Below are 18,301 nucleotides of genomic sequence, written 5' to 3' on the forward strand. Positions count from 1 at the left end.
TTATGCGTCAAGTTAGCTGGAGCATGGTGCCCAGTCTTTGGAATTGGTTCTCTAATCTTACTAAATTCAAAGGCACTGATGACTACTCCATTAGTAAACAGAGCATGGATAGTTTGTGGTGTGATGTGACAATAGAGGTTCATGAAGTATCGCCATTGGATACTCCTAATCAAACTCTTAGACAAGTTTCTGAGTGACCATGTTTTTAATATTTTAGAACATTTTTTATCAAAATAATGAGTATGAGATTGGCTAGTTGCTCCTAATTGCACTGGACAAAGTGAGGAAATAAAAGGATGAGGAAATGAAAGGAAATAAAAGGATAAAAAATTCCCAGATCATGTGCTGCATAAATGACCTAAAAGTATCTCTGTCTGTCCTGAAAGAAACCCTTATCACCTGTAGCCAAAGAGCTGAGATTGCTGAAAACTAAACTCAGAGTCTCATCCTGCAAGTGGTTGAATTACAATGCAAATTGAATTTTCAACCTCACAGGGTGTCTGCTATTAAAGTGAGGGCATAGATTGGGAAGGAATGAGATCCTGAAAATTTGATTGGGGACATATGGGAAGATCCTGATAAAGCTGGGGACATTGAACCCTTAAACTCCCATGAGTCTTCTTTGCCAGTAGAAGAAACCACTCCATCCTTATCTGAGGAGATTAACCCTCCTCTGCCTGAACAAATTGTAATGGCCTCCCCTAAGGTAGTTGCCTTACAAGACACTGCTGATTCTCCTCAGAACCTACCCCCACCACTCCTCTTTGCTTCTAGATTTATCACTGGACTCAAGTTCCTGTAGGCCCCTAATGGTGAGGTACAAAGTGTAACCCATAAATAGGTGGAGTACACTCCACAAGAACTACTTGATTTTTCCAATTTATATAAAGAGAAATCCAAGAAATGTGGGTAGGAGTAAATATTAAAGGTGTGGCATAGTGGTAGAAAGACCGTAAAATTGGATCAGGCAGAATTTATTTAGGCCCACTAAGCAGAGATCTGGATTTAATGTTGCAACTTAGAGGGTTGGAAAAAGCTCTAACTGGTTGGTTGGTTGGCTACCTGAAACACAAACCAACAGGTGACTGACACTAAATGAACTGAAATGCCAGAACTGCCTTGATAAACTAGAAAGGAGGAGATTCAAAAGCTTAGGGAGACTGGAATGTTAGAGTGGATTTATCATTTAAGATATGCTCATCCACCCTAGGAGGGTACAAAGGACATAATTTTCACTATGACTATAAACAACAAGTTTGTGAGGGGAGCCCCAACATTGTTGAGGAGCTCTGTGGTTTTCTTTTTTTTTTCCTAATATTTATTTTTGAGAGAGAGAGAGTGTGTGTGAGTGGTAGAGGCAGAGAGAGAGAGAAAGAGAGAGGCAGAATTTGAAGCAGGCTCCAAGCTGTCAGCACAGAGCCTGACATGCGGCTCGAACTTAAGAACTGTGAGACCATGACCTGAGCTGAAATCAGATGCCTAACTTACTGAGCCACCCAGGTGCCCCTGATTTTCTAAGTCAGAAATTATAGTGGGAACATCTGTCACTGAATTGGAAAACCTAAATGCAACAGAAGTAATTGAATCCCAAGATGTCAGAGGCCAAGTGGTGCTATTTAATCACCAAAGGCAAGGTGGGCATGGTTACTATAATGGACAGCAGAATCAAAGCAGCAGTCAGAATATTATGACTTTCGGAGACCTCCAATATTGGCTAGTTGATCATGGTATTTCTAGGAGTAAAACACATGGTAAGTCTACTAAATTCTTACTTGATTTGTATAAGCAGAGAGATCTAGGTCACAGGAACAAGAGACAAATTTTAATTATAAAAGCAGAATCACAGACCCATAATTCCTAAACTCCAAGCCAGTTTATAGAGACTAAGAACCCCTTGAATTGAATGAAAGAGAGGACAGTTCCCCTTGTGGAAGGACCTCACCACACTGTCAAAAATGTATACTGTTAATATTTCTCTCAGTGTATTCCAAAGGGATATATGGCCTTTTATCAAGGTGACTATGTACTGAGGAAAATAAAATAATGCCCTTTTTTTCCACAACTTGTCAGTGGCACTTTTTCTTTTCAACATCCTGTTCTGTAGCTTCCTTGGTCTTTTTTGCCTGGATGCCAAAGAGCCTGGCATTGGCATGGGTCATGCTAACACTGGAAAAGGTCTTGAAGTTCTTCTCTTTTATAATGACTCTGGCTTTCTCCTTCTTATAGGCATTCCCTATAGGCATGACCAGTCTTGTCAGCTGGGTAGCCAATCTGAGTTCTTCAGAAGAGTTGTCTTCTTTCTTGGAGGCTGAGGGCTTCCTGGGGGGAGAGGATGAGCTTGGAGTGGTATTCCTTCAGCTGCTGCACATTGGCCTGCAGAGGTTTAAGGACTTGTTCCACCTTCTTGGATCTACTGATCCCAATGGCCTGTGCCACCTTCTTGTGAATGCCAGCCACCCTTCCACCCTTTAACTCTTCCAAGCTGAAGCCCCTGCCAGCTCGCACTTTGGTGTGATACCTCACCATAGGGCACCTCACAGTGGGCTGGATGGGCCCACATGCAGGGCATTGGGCATTGTGGCATGCCTTGGCTTCTCAGGTCTTGTATTTGTGGATCTTCTGCACCAGCTGGTTGAACCACATGGCCAAGTGCCCTGGCCTGTCCTTGTGAAAGTCACGCTTCAGGATCATGTCATTCTGAATGGGTGCCATGGTTGCTGCCTATGGGCCTCCTACAAGGGAGAACTAAAAATAGCGACCGTTTAAGATTATTGGACACAAGCTCTGCATTGACACCAAAAATATTACATATACATAATATTTAATAAATAGATATGCATACATATAATAAACATAAATAATATATATAAAATATTTGTTTTTTTCCCTTTTCTCTCTTTATCATATCACATAAGATAAGATGTACAGATTTTACATTACAGTATTTAAATACAAGATATAAAGAAGAAAAGTGAATGTCACCTAAGGACTTTGCATCCTTTTCTAGGAAAACTATGAGTGTGTTTTGGTTGTACATAGGATATCTCTATCATGTTAGGCAGAAGTGTGACCTTATGGCCTTTGTTTGGAGATTAAATATTTAAGAAGGTGCATATGGACGTCAAGTTGATAAGGGGTGGACGGTGATGGTTAATTTTATGTCAGCTTGGCTAGATGTTGATGTGAAGATACTTTTTAAATTAACATTTAAATTTAAGTTTCATTTAGATAAATATTAACATGATTAATGTGATTAACATTTAAATCAATAGACTCTGAGTAAAGTAGATTACCCTTCATAACGTGAGGCAGTACCCTTTAATCGTTGAAGGCCTTAAGTGCAAAGACTATGGTTCCCCAAGGAAGAAGGAATTCTGCTTCCTGACTGTGTTTGGACTTAAGCTGCAACCTCAACTCCTCCCCAAGTTTCTAGCCTATTGGCCTTCCCTACAGATTTCAGACTAGCTATCCCTCAACAATTGCCTGAGCTAATAATTCTTTAAAAGACATCTCTCTTTCTACATGCTTACACATCTAATTGGTTCTGCCTTATGGAGAACCCTGACTAACATAGTTTTGATCTGAGCAGATAGGTGAATTGTAACATTGATGAAGATGAAACAGGCAGAGAACTGACTTGTGGTGGGGAGGGGAGAGAGCAAATGGAGAGGAGCATGAGTGTTATATTAGACATGCTAATTTTGAGAACCTTATTAGACAACCACGTGGAGATGTTGAGTAAGCAATTGGTAAATGAGTTTAATGCTCAGGGGATATGTCAGAACTAGAAATCTAAAACTGGGAGCCATCAGCATATAGAAGATGTTTAAAACACTGGAACTAATGAGCTCATCTATAGAGAGAATGTTGATAGAGAATGGAAGAGAGCTGACGACTAAGCCCCAAGGAAGTCCAATATTTAAAGGTCAGGAAGGAGAACCAAGCATAAGGAACTAAAAAAGAACAGCCAAAAGTGCAAGTACAAGAAAACCCAGGAGATTATAGTGATCTAGAAGATAAATAAAGAAGGTGTCTTAAGAACAGGTGATTCATCAACTGTGTCAGATGCTGCCAAGAATTGGGAATTGTTCATTGGGTTTGGCATTGTAGAGGTCCACGGTGACCCTGAGAAGTGGAATATCAGTAAATGGTAGGGGCAAAGCCTGATTGAGATGGGATGCTTCCACTGCCCCACATGGCATTTCACATGTTTTTCTAATCTTCAATACTCTATTCATATTATATATCCAGGTGATGGCTTCAACTTCTATTTCACTGGGAGGAAGATTCAAAGCAATCAGACGAAATCTATGGCATTTCCCCATTATCAAATCTTGTCATCTGTTGCATTTTTATGCAAATATTCATCTTCCCTGCTCCTATTTAACTCCTTGCTTTAATTTAATATCAACCTCCCAGGATGCACTCAATCTCATCCCCTCTTGCCTATTCTATGACTTTCCAATTACAATTGTACTTTCTGTTCTGCATCCTTTTTCTCTCTTTGCTGCATTGCTAACCTCACAATACAAAATACAGAAATTTCTCCCATTAAAAAAAAAATCCTCCCTGGACTTTGTCATGGAAAAGATATATGGTTCCTGGGTACAGTGTAATGTGTTATGGCCTTCTTACTCTACACTGTGCTAGAACTTGTCCAGTAATGCATAAAGATCTAAGCAAGTATCCACACATTCAATGTTCAGTAATTTGAAAATATTAACAGTGAAAAGCTGAAATTAAAATTTTCTAAGTGGATTCTTTTGGGTTTTCACACCAACTAGTAGTCAATACAAACGCCCCCCTCTGCTTTCCCACCAATCTTTCTTTGCTCTTAAATCCCACAAAACCCTACAGCACTGCCCCCATTTCTGTGCTCATTTTTATAGCAAAACTCCTTAGAAAGTTGTCCACTCTTGCTCTCTTTACTTCCCCAATAGCTATTTTCTCTTCAACTCATTCCAGTCAGACTTTGCCCCTACCATTTACTAATATTCCACTTCTCAGGGTCACTGTGGACCTACATTTTGCCAAACCCAATGAACAATTCCCAATTCTTGGCAACATCTGACACAGTTGATGAATCCCCAGTTCCTAAGACACCTTCTTTATTTATTGTCTAGATCACTGTACTCTCCTTGTACTAGTGGCTGCTTTTTTTTTTTCTTCAGTTCCTTTTGTTTGATTCTCCTTCTTCCTGACTTCTAAATATTGGACTTCCTCAGAGCTCAATCATCAGCTCTCTTCTGTTCTCTATCAACATTCTCTCTATTGTTGAGCTCATTAGTCCCAATGTCTTAAACATCTTCTATATGCTGGTGTCCCTAGGGAAGCACAGAATGATTGTTGGACTGTGCTGAGTCCTGCTTGAGGTTTGCCATCACAAATTCAGAATGTCCCTGTAAGAATATTGAATGTTTTTCTTCAGCCATACTGAGATGCTATGGAGTAGCTGCAAAGTGGTCAAGAACCAGGTTTAAACAGAGTTAGAGTTTGTCATGTAAAAGTTACATGGATGGTGGTAGGCAAAATTTTAAAGATGACTCTCCAGGATCCTATCCACTGGTTATTCCATCAGGCATTAATCTAGCTCCTGCTATAAAGGAACTTTGAAGACGTAAGGTTATTAATCAGCTGAATTTAAGATAAGGAGATTATCTTGCATAATCCAGGTGGGCCCAATGTAGACACATGAAACATTAAAAGCAGAGAGGCAGAAGAAGAGATTAGAGATATTCTATGAGAAAGATTCAATGGAACTTATTGGCTTTGAAATGTGATGGTCTACATGCAAGGACCAGACAGTGGCCTCTAGGGGCTAAGGGTGGCTCCCAGCCAACAGCCTGCAAAGAAATGGGACCTCAGTCCTACAATTGTATGGAATTGTTTGGCCAACATCTGAATGAGCTTAGAAGTGGATAATTCCTCAGAGTCTCCAGGTAAGAACCCACAAGACATTGACCTATAGAACTGTGAAATAAACAAATGAGTGTTGTTTCAAACCACTGTGTTTGCATAGGAAATAAAGGTCAAGTCGTTGATGGACTATGAAAAGGATTGGTCATTAGTAATAGACTGTAGAATCCTACCTACATAGCAAGGTAAGGAGGAAGAAGAAGGAAGAGAGGAATGTTGAAAAAAAGTGGATTAAAATTCTTGATGAACTAAGAATTATTGGAACCAGTGCTAAGCTGAAAAGATAGGATCCAAAATATGGCTGTAAAAGTGCATGGTAGAGATGGGATAAAAGACAAGACTTTTAGAAGAGGGAAGGACAATTTATTGTTAGAGGCCAGGATAATGGGTGGATTATCTGTACATGTGGTAAAACCAGATAACATAGTGACTGATACAGTAGCAGAGAAAAACTTATTGACTGAGGCAGGTGTTAAAGTCCCAAGTGAATGGTAAGGAAAAAGCATGGTATCCATGGATGATTGTGTTATGTAGTGATGGCAGGCAATATAGTCTTATGGCATTTGCTTTGAAGAACATTGGATTTGGGGATGGTGAGAAAAGAAATGATTTAGACACGGTAAGAAAGATCAAGAAAGATGATTATCCTACCACAAAGCCCTTCACCACATGGGGTGATGTGGTAAAAAACAAAACAAAACAAAACAAAACAAAACAAACAAACAAACAGAAACAAGAGAAACGAAGAAACAGCCACTGCAGAGAAGAGCTTTAGGAAACCATTTTCCTTTAAAGAAGGTGAAGAGATTGCTTAGAAAAGAAGTTTTTGTTTGTTTTTGTTTTTGCCCTTATGATGCCCATGAATTCCAAAAGGAAGAGTGGAAGAGTTTGGTGCTCTGCTGGGGCAAGGGTGATGGTGGTAATGGTAGACGAGAGCTTGCATTAGATTCAGGGTTATATAAAAACATAAGGGAATAGGAATTCTTTTTTTTTTTTAATTTTTTTTTTAACGTTTATTTATTTTTGAGACAGAGAGAGACAGAGCATGAACAGGGGAGGGGCAGAGAGAGAGGGAGACACAGATCGGAAACAGGCTCCAGGCTCTGAGCCATCAGCCCAGAGCCCGACGCTGGGCTCGAACTCACGGACCGTGAGATCGTGACCTGAGCCGAAGTTGGATGCTTAACCGACTGAGCCACCCAGGCGCCCCAGGAATTCTTGTAAAAGATATCATATAAGTCTTGGACCTTTTGTGGAGATAAAATGTGTGGCAATTTTGGAGAAGGTAGGCCATTAATTCTAATTTTACCTTCCTTCTTGGGATTGATTTTTTAAGGCATTGGGGCTGAGCTGATGGTATTGCAGGGGTAGAAATTAGTGCTCTTATTAGGTACATGAGAAGTTCTCTGGACTTTCCTTAAATCCTGATGCTTTACATTTAATAAAACTGAGGCAAAGAGAGATTGAGTAAATCTTCCTAATTTGTCAGCAAGCAAGTGGAAGAGCTAGGATGCAAAGTCAAGCAATTGGACTCCAGAGCAGAGTTCTATTGTGCTAGAGGCACTCAGGAATGCTTGTTGACTAAACAAATGGTTGCAGAGAAACCTGTTATTTGGGAAAATGCCCTCCCTCTGGGGTGATGTCAGTTTGCTAAGGACCCAACACTAGTGAGAGGCAGACCTGGGCATAATGGGCTTCCAAGACTACACCATCATAATGCCATGTTTTTCTATCTTATGCTTCTCTTAGAACATTGTTTTAGAAACCCAGTCACTATGCTGTGAGGAAGCCCAGTCTGCATGGAGAGAAAAGGAGGCCCACAGGCCCTCCGACAGTCATTGGATAAATTGGATAAATAACACTAACTTGCCAGCCATGGGAATGAGTCATCTTGGATATGGATCCTTAGCCCTAAATTGTGCTCCCCAAATGATGCCACAGGGGACAGACATAAGCCTTCCCTTTTGAGTCTTGCCCAAATTGCATATTTATGAGCAACATAAATAATAATTGTTATTTTAAGCCACAAAATTCAGGAGTTTGTAAGGCAACAATAAATAACTAGAACATTTGTCCACCGAACTACCTGATGTCCCTGAGCTTTTGCTTCCCCAGCTATAAAATAAGGATCAGATCAACAGACCAGAGGGTTGCCCCACAGATTCACAAAACGGAAATATACATATTGTGGCACAAGTAGGTACTCAATCAAAGTTGCCTTTCTCCTCATGCCCTCTGTAGCTTCCCTCCCAGATTGGACAATGCAGCCAGAAATGTTTTGTATGTATATAAGTAGGCAAAAAGCTGAGATCAGAGGGGCACCTGGGTGGCTCAGTTGGTTAGGTGTCCAACTTCAGCTCAGGTCATGATCTCACGGTTCATGAGTTCAAGCCCTGCATCAGGCTCTGTGCTGACAGCTCAGAGCCTGGAGCCTGCCTTGGATTCTGTCTGTCTGTCTGTCTGTCTGTCTCTCTCTCCCCCCCCACCTCCCCCACTCACCCTCTGTCTCTCTCTCTCAAAAAAACAAAACAAAACATTAAACAATTGTTTTTTAAATGGGAGGAAGAAGAAAGGCTACTCTATCTGCTGATTCTCATCCCCCAATAGCTCACACTTTTGCTTTAGTTGAGTCTCTGCTTGAGATTCTCCATCTTGTGCCTTTCTACACATCAACATTCATTATTTTTCTCTGTAGCTCTGATCACCTGAATATTATATATTTGTGTGTCTATTATACTGACTTACTGCACTGACATGGAAACTCCATGAAAACAGGGATTTTTCACTTATGTCCCCCTCTTTCTGCAGCACCTGGAACAGTGCCTGACCTACAGCAGGAATTCCATAAATATTTGTTGAGTGGCTCAATGAATGAATTCTTCCTGGTATAGTCTCTCCTTTTGTTTTAATTTACTTCTTTTAGGTGGCATGCACAAGAACATGTTGAATGGAACATTGACATTAAGATTAGAAAGTCAGACAGACTCTAAGAAAGGAAAAGGCAGTCAAATATGCCAATTACTTCAGAAGGGTAATGGCATATTTTGAAATTTGGAGGCTGGTTCATTAAACTTCATTTTGCACTACATAAAATAAGGAATCGGAAGCCTGACAGAAATGAAACTCAAATAGGCATTCATTTCCTTTATCTTTTTACAAGACAGATCAATTAGTAATTTTATGGTTGAAAAACCCCATTTTTAAATGTTATGTGGGACTTAGTGTAATATCAAATCTGGCCTAATGTCACCTTTATTAAGGAATTGAAAACACTTTTACATCTGTTCATTCTACTAAAAAAAAACATACTGAGAAGCACATTTTTGTCATCTAAAGTTTATAACGGAGGAGAAAAATGGGCACAGAAATGATCTTGTTGCATAATTAACATCCCAAAAAGTAAGGGCGAATGATCAGCACTGGACTGGAACATTTTGAGCTGCACTTACATTTGTAAACGAAGCTACGGAAACCCTCCCAAACAGGTGTGTTAGAGGGTCCAGATGGCCTCAACGAGAGGCCAGGAAGCCAACACCTTCTGCTGTGTTTCTGGCCACTCTCACAGGCTCAGTGGGTTTGGCTGCATCAGTGCCTTGTGCTGGGGGGCAGCCAAGGGGACACACAGGTGGTGCCGGATGAGAAACAGGGTTTCCAACAAGAGACTGCTGTGCTGCTGGAGAACTGCCTCCCTTTCCACTACCAGGTTATAAAACTAAGATCCAAGTCATTTATGGCTGGTATAGATCCTAGATACTTTTAGGTAAGAGAGCATAGGTGTTATTTAACCTCAATATCCTAACTCAGGTAATTACATTATGCCACCTGAAATTTTCCCTGCAGGTTCAATCAAATCTGGTATTTTCCTTTGCTTTTTAGTCCTGTGTACAGTTGCTGTGCTGTTAAACAGCTGCTAAGCACCATCCTATACACCACAAAGAGTGTATATTCTCTATGAGTTGGTTGTAGGGATGAGGATGTGTGATGCTGGCAAACCTTCTTGTGGAGCTCGTTCTAGCAGGATGTTTTGCTAATCATAAACAAGAAAACCTTTGGCCCTTTTGGTTGCAAACAGAGCCTTGGGAAAGTGATGCGGATTGATTCATTTGGTCCCTTCCAGTGAGAGTGAGGCAGCAAGGGAGTTTTACAAGTCACAAACCTAATGATGGAATCTTTACCTAGTGCAGGGAGCCCTAAAGAATGATCACTGTACAAATAAACCTACTGAGAAAGCTTGGGAGCCATATGCAAAGTATTATGATGGAGGCCACTTCTTTCCTCTCTCCCTTTTGCTTTTCCACCAACTTACCTCCATCTAGCATTTATATTCTAAAAGAGGATTACCCATGGAGGCAAACCAATTTTGAATACTGAAAGGACCAGTTCCCCAAACACCCACCTTCTCATTCTTCTACAGAATTTTGTTGGGTTAAGACTTTGCGTATAAAGAAAGGATCATTAAAATTAGCGTGTGAATTTAGAAAACTAATCATAGCTACATGTATTATTCCAGCAGTTTTTATTTTTTTTATTTTTATTTTTTTCAATATATGAAATTTATTGTCAAATTGGTTTCCATACAACACCCAGTGCTCATCCCAAAAGGTGCCCTCCTCGATACCCATCACCCACCCTCCCCTCCCTCCCACCCCCCATCAACTCTCAGTTTGTTCTCAGTTTTCAACAGTCTCTTATGCTTTGGCTCTCTCCCACTCTAACCTCTTTTTTTTTTTTTCTTCCCCTCCCCCATGGGTTTCTGTTAACTTTCTCAGGATCCACATAAGAGTGAAACCATGTGGTATCTGTCTTTCTCTCTATGGCTTATTTCACTTAGCATCACACTCTCCAGTTCCATCCACGTTGCTACAAAGGGCCATATTTTGTTCTTTCTCATTGCCACGTAGTACTCCATTGTGTATATAAACCACAATTTCTTTATCCATTCATCAGTTGATGGACATTTAGGCTCTTTCCATAATTTGGCTATTGTTGAGAGTGCTGCTATAAACATTGGGGTACAAGTGCCCCTATGCATCAGTACTCCTGTATCCCTTGGATAAATTCCTAGCAGTGCTATTGCTGGGTCATAGGGTAGGTCTATTTTTAATTTTCTGAGGAACCTCCACACTGTTTTCCAGAGTGGCTGCACCAATTTGCATTCCCACCAACAGTGCAAGAGGCTTCCCGTTTCTCCACATCCTCTCCAGCATCTGTAGTCTCCTGATTTGTTCATTTTGGCCACTCTGACTGGCCTGAGGTGATATCTGAGTGTGGTTCTGATTTGTATTTCCCTGATAAGGAGTGATGTTGAGCATCTTTTCATGTGCCTGTTGGCCATCCGGATGTCTTCTTTAGAGAAGTGTCTATTCATGTTTTCTGCCCATTTCTTCACTGGGTTATTTGTTTTTAGGGTGTGGAGTTTGGTGAGCTCTTTATAGATTGTGGATACTAGCTCTTTGTCCGATATGTCATTTGCAAATATCTTTTCCCATTCCGTTGGTTGCCTTTTAGTTTTGTTGATTGTTTCCTTTGCTGTGCAGAAGCTTTCTATCTTCATAAGTCCCAGTAATTCATTTTTGCTTTTAATTCCCTTGCCTTTGGGGATGTGTCGAGTAAGAGATTGCTACGGCTGAGGTCAGAGAGGTCTTTTCCTGCTTTCACCTCTAGGGTTTTGATGGTTTCCTGTCTCACATTCAGGTCCTTTATCCATTTTGAGTTTATTTTTGTGAATGGCGTGAGAAAGTGGTCTAGTTTCAACCTTCTGCATGTTGCTGTCCAGTTCTCCCAGCACCATTTGTTAAAGAGACTGTCTTTTTCCATTGGATGTTCTTTCCTGCTTTGTCAAAGATGAGTTGGCCATACGTTTGTGGGTCTAGTTCTGGGGTTTCTATTCTATTCCATTGGTCTATGTGTCTGTTTTTATGCCAATACCATGCTGTCTTGATGATGACAGCTTTGTAGTAGAGGCTAAAGTCTGGGATTGTGATGCCTCCTGCTTTGGTCTTCTTCTTCAAAATTACTTTGGCTATTCGGGGCTTTTTGTTGTTCCATATGAATTTTAGGATTGCTTGTTCGATTCCAGCAGTTTTTAAATAGTTCCCTGTGACAAATATAGCATAGGAGATTCCCTTGGAGGATAAACTCCCAGGGTGTGTTTGATTCCAGGAGTGCTACTTAAAGTTCCTCCCTTCTATCACTAGTAGGGAACTTCAATTGACAAGTGAAGGAAAGAGGCATTATTGTGGGAAAAATATTCAATGCATTTTAATTTGCATAAAGAGAAATAACTTACTAATGCCAGTCCCTTGGCAAAGAAAGAATAGCCAAAATTTGTTTGTCTTTTTCTTCTTCCCTTTATGTAAGTCTGTAGTTTCAGAGAGAAACTGAACTTGCTCAAGGTACTATGCAGTACCCTTTCCTGCATAGAAGTCTGAGCTAGTCCTCAGAGTCTTAAAATAAGACCTTCCCAGCATTTTCCCCCCAAATAGACCACTTTTTGTCAATATTAAAATCTGTTGGAGCAGTTTGTATCACTTAGAACTACAAATGACTTCATATCACAGAAACCTCAAGTGTGGCTCAGAGACTTTTCTCACATGACCAGAATTCCAGATACAGGCAGTCCAAAACTGGGACAGTTGTTCTAGGAAGTCATCAAAAGCAAGGCTCCTTCTTCCTCTTGGTCTTAGCTTGTTTGTTTTAACTTCATGATTGCAAGATGGCTGTGCTTCAGACATTGCATCTGTATTCCAGCAAGAGGAAAAGAGAAAAATAAACAGCAAACGGTTCATATGATTCATGTCAAATGAGTTTGTCTCTTTTGACAGGAAAACAATATTATTCTCAAAATCTCCACTTGGAGACCTCCCCTCATTAGCCACAACTGGGCCATATAATCCTCTAGTTTCAAGGAGGCCTAAGGTGGTAAGTTCTTTTCTTTGGCCTAAACAGTGAATCACTGCTACTTGGAATGAAATCAGAGCTGATAAGGAAGTAAGGGTTATAAATAAAAAATTCATTATGAATAAGAAATTCAAGTTATGAATTAAAAATAGGAAAACAGATATTGTAGGTTAACAAGCAGTGGAAGCCACATGTCATTAATAAACTTCACAAGTTTATTTTCCATCTTACCGTTAGCCTTAATGATGTGCAGATGCAAATTGTCTTGAGTGTGAACCAACATCATAGTCCCCAGAAAAATTTCCATCAGCAGTAACTTTACTACATGTAGGAATTAAGTCTCAAACATACTCCTGTCCTTCTCCTGTATCAACCTTAGGCACGCAGTGTTGAAACTCTTCCATATCATAATTCTCACATTCAGTCTTGAAGGGGTGGTCTGTGAAGTTAACAAAAGATAGATTAAGAGGTAAAAGGCACAGAATTTTTATTAAGAGTTACATACATAAGAGTTCATAGAAAAATGACACTCAAAAAAGTGGTTAGACTCAGGGGTTTGTATACCATTTTAACAAAAGAAAGGAAGTTTGAGCTTCAGAGGGCAATAAATTATGGGGAAGGGACTAGGGAATATATGGGGCAATGGATGGGAGATAAGGGCTTTTTAGTAAAGTTTGAGCAAACTCACCTTGGCTCTCTGTCTCAGGTGACAGTCACTCTTCTCTTCCTGATAAAATGAGGTAACCTTCACAAAGGGAAATTTATGTTCTGCTTTTAGGCAGATAAGGGGAGGGCAGAGAACACTTTCTGCATCTGTTAGTTCTCAATTGCCTTCAACTCAAAGTAATCCTTATGTCAAGATGGTATATTTTTAGGTGGTATATCTGATCCTTCAATACCTATCTGCAGGATCCCCCATATATTATCATTTGTTGAGGAAAGAAAAGTTGACGATTCTGTAGTGAAAATTTTTTGTCTAAAAGAGTCTGAAGTTGAAAGTCTTTAAGTAGAGGAGTCTCTGTATAGGTGTCAAATGAATTATAGTAAACTTCACAGTTTATTGGGGTTCCTGGATGGCTCAGTTGGTTAAGCATCTGACTTTGACTCAGGTCATGATCTTGCAAGTCATGAGTTCAAGCCCTGTATTGGGCTCTCTGCTGTCAGTGCAGAGTCTACTTTGGATCCTCTCTGTCTCTCTCTCTCTCTGCCCCTCTCCAACTAGTGCTCTGTGTCAAAAATAATTAAACTTTAAAAAAGTAAATAAATAAACTTCACAGTTGATTGTGGTCCAGGAATATATTGACACTGAAAGCTGAGAACAGCTGCACTAAACAATAAGGTTAGTCGACTGTTTTTATCATAGGGTTAACATTTAACCTGGTGGATGGAATAAGATTCAGGACACACAGTGTTGATGGTTGAGTACAAAACAGAGAGAAGAGAAAATGAAATAGTAACAGTGAGGATGCTGCTAGGATAAGCAGTCACCATATGGGAGGACAGAGCCAGCTGGAAAGTAGAAGGTAACTTTGAAATCCAACTTAACCTTCTCCCTGAACCAGGAGGCCAAATTTGCTTCTGCAGGCTAGAGCCAGATGCCTTAATTGTTACCTAATTTGCTTTATACTGAATCCTGTTAGATAAGCATTTTTATAGTTAACTGAGAAGCATTAGCAACTTTATGAATTATGTTTCAGTGGGCCCTTCAATTATAAAAAAATAGAGTGGTTTTTTTTTTGTTTTTTTGGTTTTTTTTTGCTTTGATTTCAAGAGTCAGTAGGTGAAATTATTGACCCAAGATTGGTATGAAATGCAAAGTATGGTTGTTAAATTGAGTTAAGGGGAGGAATCATGCACTTGAGAAAATTCAAACTCTTTCATTTCTGTCTGGTCACTAATGGCCTTGAGGAAGAACTCTTCCAGAAAACACTATGATTAGCATTATGTAAAGAGAGTCTTAATCTAGGCTCTCAATGGCCACTTGGAAGTGTCCTCAGGCCTGACCCACACCCAGATGTAGGTGGGAAAATGTTTATTCTCTACTGTGAGGTGTCTGTTTAAAAGCCAATTCTTCCTCCACTGCTGCTGAGGAATGGAAGAGTTTCTGAGCAGTCTTTTAAAAGGTAATTTAACTGTCTAAGGCAAAACACAAGATAACTGTTTCCAGTAAAACTGTAGGAAAAATTCAGAAAGCAGAGTGAATTTTCTAATATGGAATCTGGCTGTAACAAAGGCAAACTCACTTCCATTTCGTCTTTAATGGCCACAATTTTAGGACTACTGCCTCTTCCATTAAAATGTCTCTGCTATGGTTTTGAATTGTCCCTCCTCAATGTTGCCAAATCCTAAGTTACTAAATTGACCATTCTGTTTTTCATGTGTCATTGGTTTTTTTAAGTTTATTTATTATTTATTTATTTATTTGTCTGTTTACTTGTTTGTATATTTTGTAATCTCTGCCACCCAATGTGGGGCTCGAATTCACAATCCCAAGATCAAGAGTCACAATCTCTTCCAACTGAGCCAACCAGGAGCCCCCTGTGTTTCATTGTTTTATTATTCTTTTTTAACCTCAAAGCCTCTGTTTTAAATGTTCACCAGTCCTGCTGAGAGAGAACAACCCTATCTCCATTTAGTTGTTTCTGTTTGCCATAATTTCTCCCCTTAGCCTAAAGTACATTTTAAATGAATAAAAACATCATTTTGTATTCAAGTTAGATATAAAGCTCATAGTCTTCCCTTATTTAATGGCCTGTACAAGACATGCTGACCTTGAGTTTGAAAGTCCAAGTTCAGAGATTTGCAAATTTCTTGGGATCCTGAGAATAGGTTTACAAGGCAGAGGGCATCACAAATTTCTCAATTTTAATAGTAGTAATAGTATGATTCTACCTCAGCTGGGCCACATTTAACCTGGAAATGGAATGAAATAGAAAGCCAGATTGTTTTATAATTGACAGCTTTGTCTCTCAGCAGATGGCTGTAATCTCCTGCATGTGCCAAACACAGACTCTAGGATTTTTGAGTTTGTAGTGAAAACAGAAAGGACAAATATTTATCGTAATTACAACATTTGTGCATTAGATACAGTTTCACAGCCTTTTAATCCTCCTTGATTAGAAAATACAGAGTGATTTTTTTTCCTTGCCAGTTCAAGAAGTTTGTTTACCATCACTTTGAGAAACATTTCAAGTTTTAATAAAGCTAGGTCATTCAGAAACAGAAAACAGCTCTTTTTTTAGTTTACTTCCTAGTGAATCTATATGTCACATTCAGGGAGTTTGAATTAGCAATTGTAGTCCCCAGTATGCAACTACAGCACTCAAATTCAAGAAGCATTGTAGTCAACTCTGGATTTGTCTGAGGAAATGATCCAGTTTTCAGTATTTTCTTTTTCCACTCATTACTGCTGGTTAGGTCTTGTCAAGAAGGTCAGCTGGGGATCTCTAAAGTGATTTACATAATTAGGTTTTCTGTGTAGTTTATGGAAATTACTTCTGGGGCAGTGTGACCCATACCTGATTAATCCCATCAGATCATGCCCACCTCCATTGTTAATAAATCCTTAGTCAGCATCTACATTGTGGCCATCCTGGAAAGTACTGAGCTATTTCCAGAGAACTGCAAATTGTAATTCAAATGTAAAGTCCTTGGACTGAAATCAAGGTTTTCCTTCAGTTTTGGAGTAATGGGTGAAAATATAGGAAAATATAGGAAACTACATCAGCAAATGTGAGTTCAAGACATACCTCCTCCACTTTAAGCTTTGGTGCCTTGGGCAAGTCAATTAACTTTTCTTAGACTATTTCCTGACTTGTCAAATGTAAACCATTTAAGATTGTTACTTTGACAAAAACATCCAAAAGTATTATATATGTGGCCACCCAGATTCTTTCTTCTCTTTTTTTTTACTAATAAAAAATACTTTTTATTTTTAGCTGTGATGAAAACACATAAAATAAAATTCATCATCTTCACCACTTACAAGTGTGTAATTCAGTAATGTTAGTACATTCACATTGTTGTGAACTCAGAAAATTCATCCCTAAGATTCTGTTCTTCCAGAACCACTCCCAGTACCAAAATTTATACTAGTCAGGATACTCCAGAGAAACAGAATCAACAGAGAGAGAGAGAAAAGAGAGATAGAGAGAAAAGAGAGACAGAGAGAAGGGAGAGAGAAAGGAGGGAGGGGGTGAGAAAGGGAGGGAGAGAGATTTATTATAAAGTATTGGTTTACACTGATATGGAGGCTGACAAGTCAAAAATCTGCAGAGTGGGCTCATGGGCTAGAGACACAGAAGAGCCAATGTTCCAGTTGAGTCTAAGACTACTCTGCTCTAGAACCAGGAAAAAGTGATGTTGCAGATAAAGTCTGAAGGCAGTTTGCTGAAGAATTCTCTCTTCCTCAGGGGAGACCAGTCTTTTTATTCTACTTAGGTCTTCAACTGACCGGATGAAGCTCAGCCACATTAGGTACAGCAATCTGCTTTACTCAAAGTCTACCCATTTAAATGTTAATTTCATCCAAAACACCTTCACAGAAACACCCAGAACAATGTTTGACCAAATATATGGGCACGCTATGGCCCTGACACATAAAATTCACCACCACACTCAGTAAAAGTATCCCCAAAATAGATTTTCCCTGCCTTTCACTTCAGCATTCATACTAACACCAGAGTAAACCTTACGTGCAAATCAGATTACATCATATCCTGCTTAAAACTATTGAATTATTCTACATTTCCCAAAGGACAAAGGACAAACTCCTTAAAACCACCTGTAAGCCTCCTCCATTTCTCACCTGACTTCAATCTCTATTTCCAAGTGTACTTTCTACTCCTCAGAACTGATCCAATCTAACACATGAACTCCTTCTCTTCCAGCCTACAGAACCATTTACATTTCTTTTTTTTTTATTTTTATTTTTTTATTTTTTAAAATTTACATCCAAGTTAGCATATAGTGCAACAATGATTTCAGGAGTAGATTCCTTAGTGCCCCTTACCCATTTAGCCTATCCTCCCTCCCACAACTCCTCCAGTAACCCTCAGTTTATTCTCCATATTTATGAGTCTCTTCTGTGTTGTCCCCCTCCCTCGTTTTATATTATTTTTGTTTCCCTTCTCTTATGTTCATCTGTTTTGTCTCTTAAAGTCCTCATATGAGTGAAGTCATATGATTTTTGTCTTTCTCTGACTAATTTCACTTAGCATAATACCCTCTAGTTCCATCCACGTAGTTGCAAATGGCAACATTTCATTCTTTTTGATTGCCAAGTAATACTCCATTGTATATATATATACCACATTTTCTTTATCCATTCATACATCAATGGACATTTGGGCTCTTTCCATACTTTGGCTATTGTTGATAGTGCCACTATAAACATGGGGGTGCATGTGTCCCTTCGAAACAGCACACCTATCACAAATCCAGACTTTAGCCTCTACTACAAAGCTGTCATCATCAAGACAGCATG

General features: G+C 39.5%; 2 pseudogenes; one reads left to right on the forward strand and one right to left on the reverse strand.

Annotated features, from left to right (window-relative positions):
- Positions 1–2,066: 2,066 nt before the first annotated feature.
- LOC125910292 (60S ribosomal protein L13-like) lies at positions 2,067–2,712 on the reverse strand (annotated as a pseudogene).
- A 3,501-nt stretch (positions 2,713–6,213) lies between these two features.
- Positions 6,214–18,301, forward strand: part of LOC125910293 (ribosome biogenesis protein NSA2 homolog) — a 37,877-nt pseudogene continuing 25,789 nt past the window's right edge.

The sequence above is a fragment of the Panthera uncia genome (assembly GCF_023721935.1).
Source record: "Panthera uncia isolate 11264 chromosome B3 unlocalized genomic scaffold, Puncia_PCG_1.0 HiC_scaffold_1, whole genome shotgun sequence".
NCBI lineage: Eukaryota > Metazoa > Chordata > Mammalia > Carnivora > Felidae > Panthera > Panthera uncia.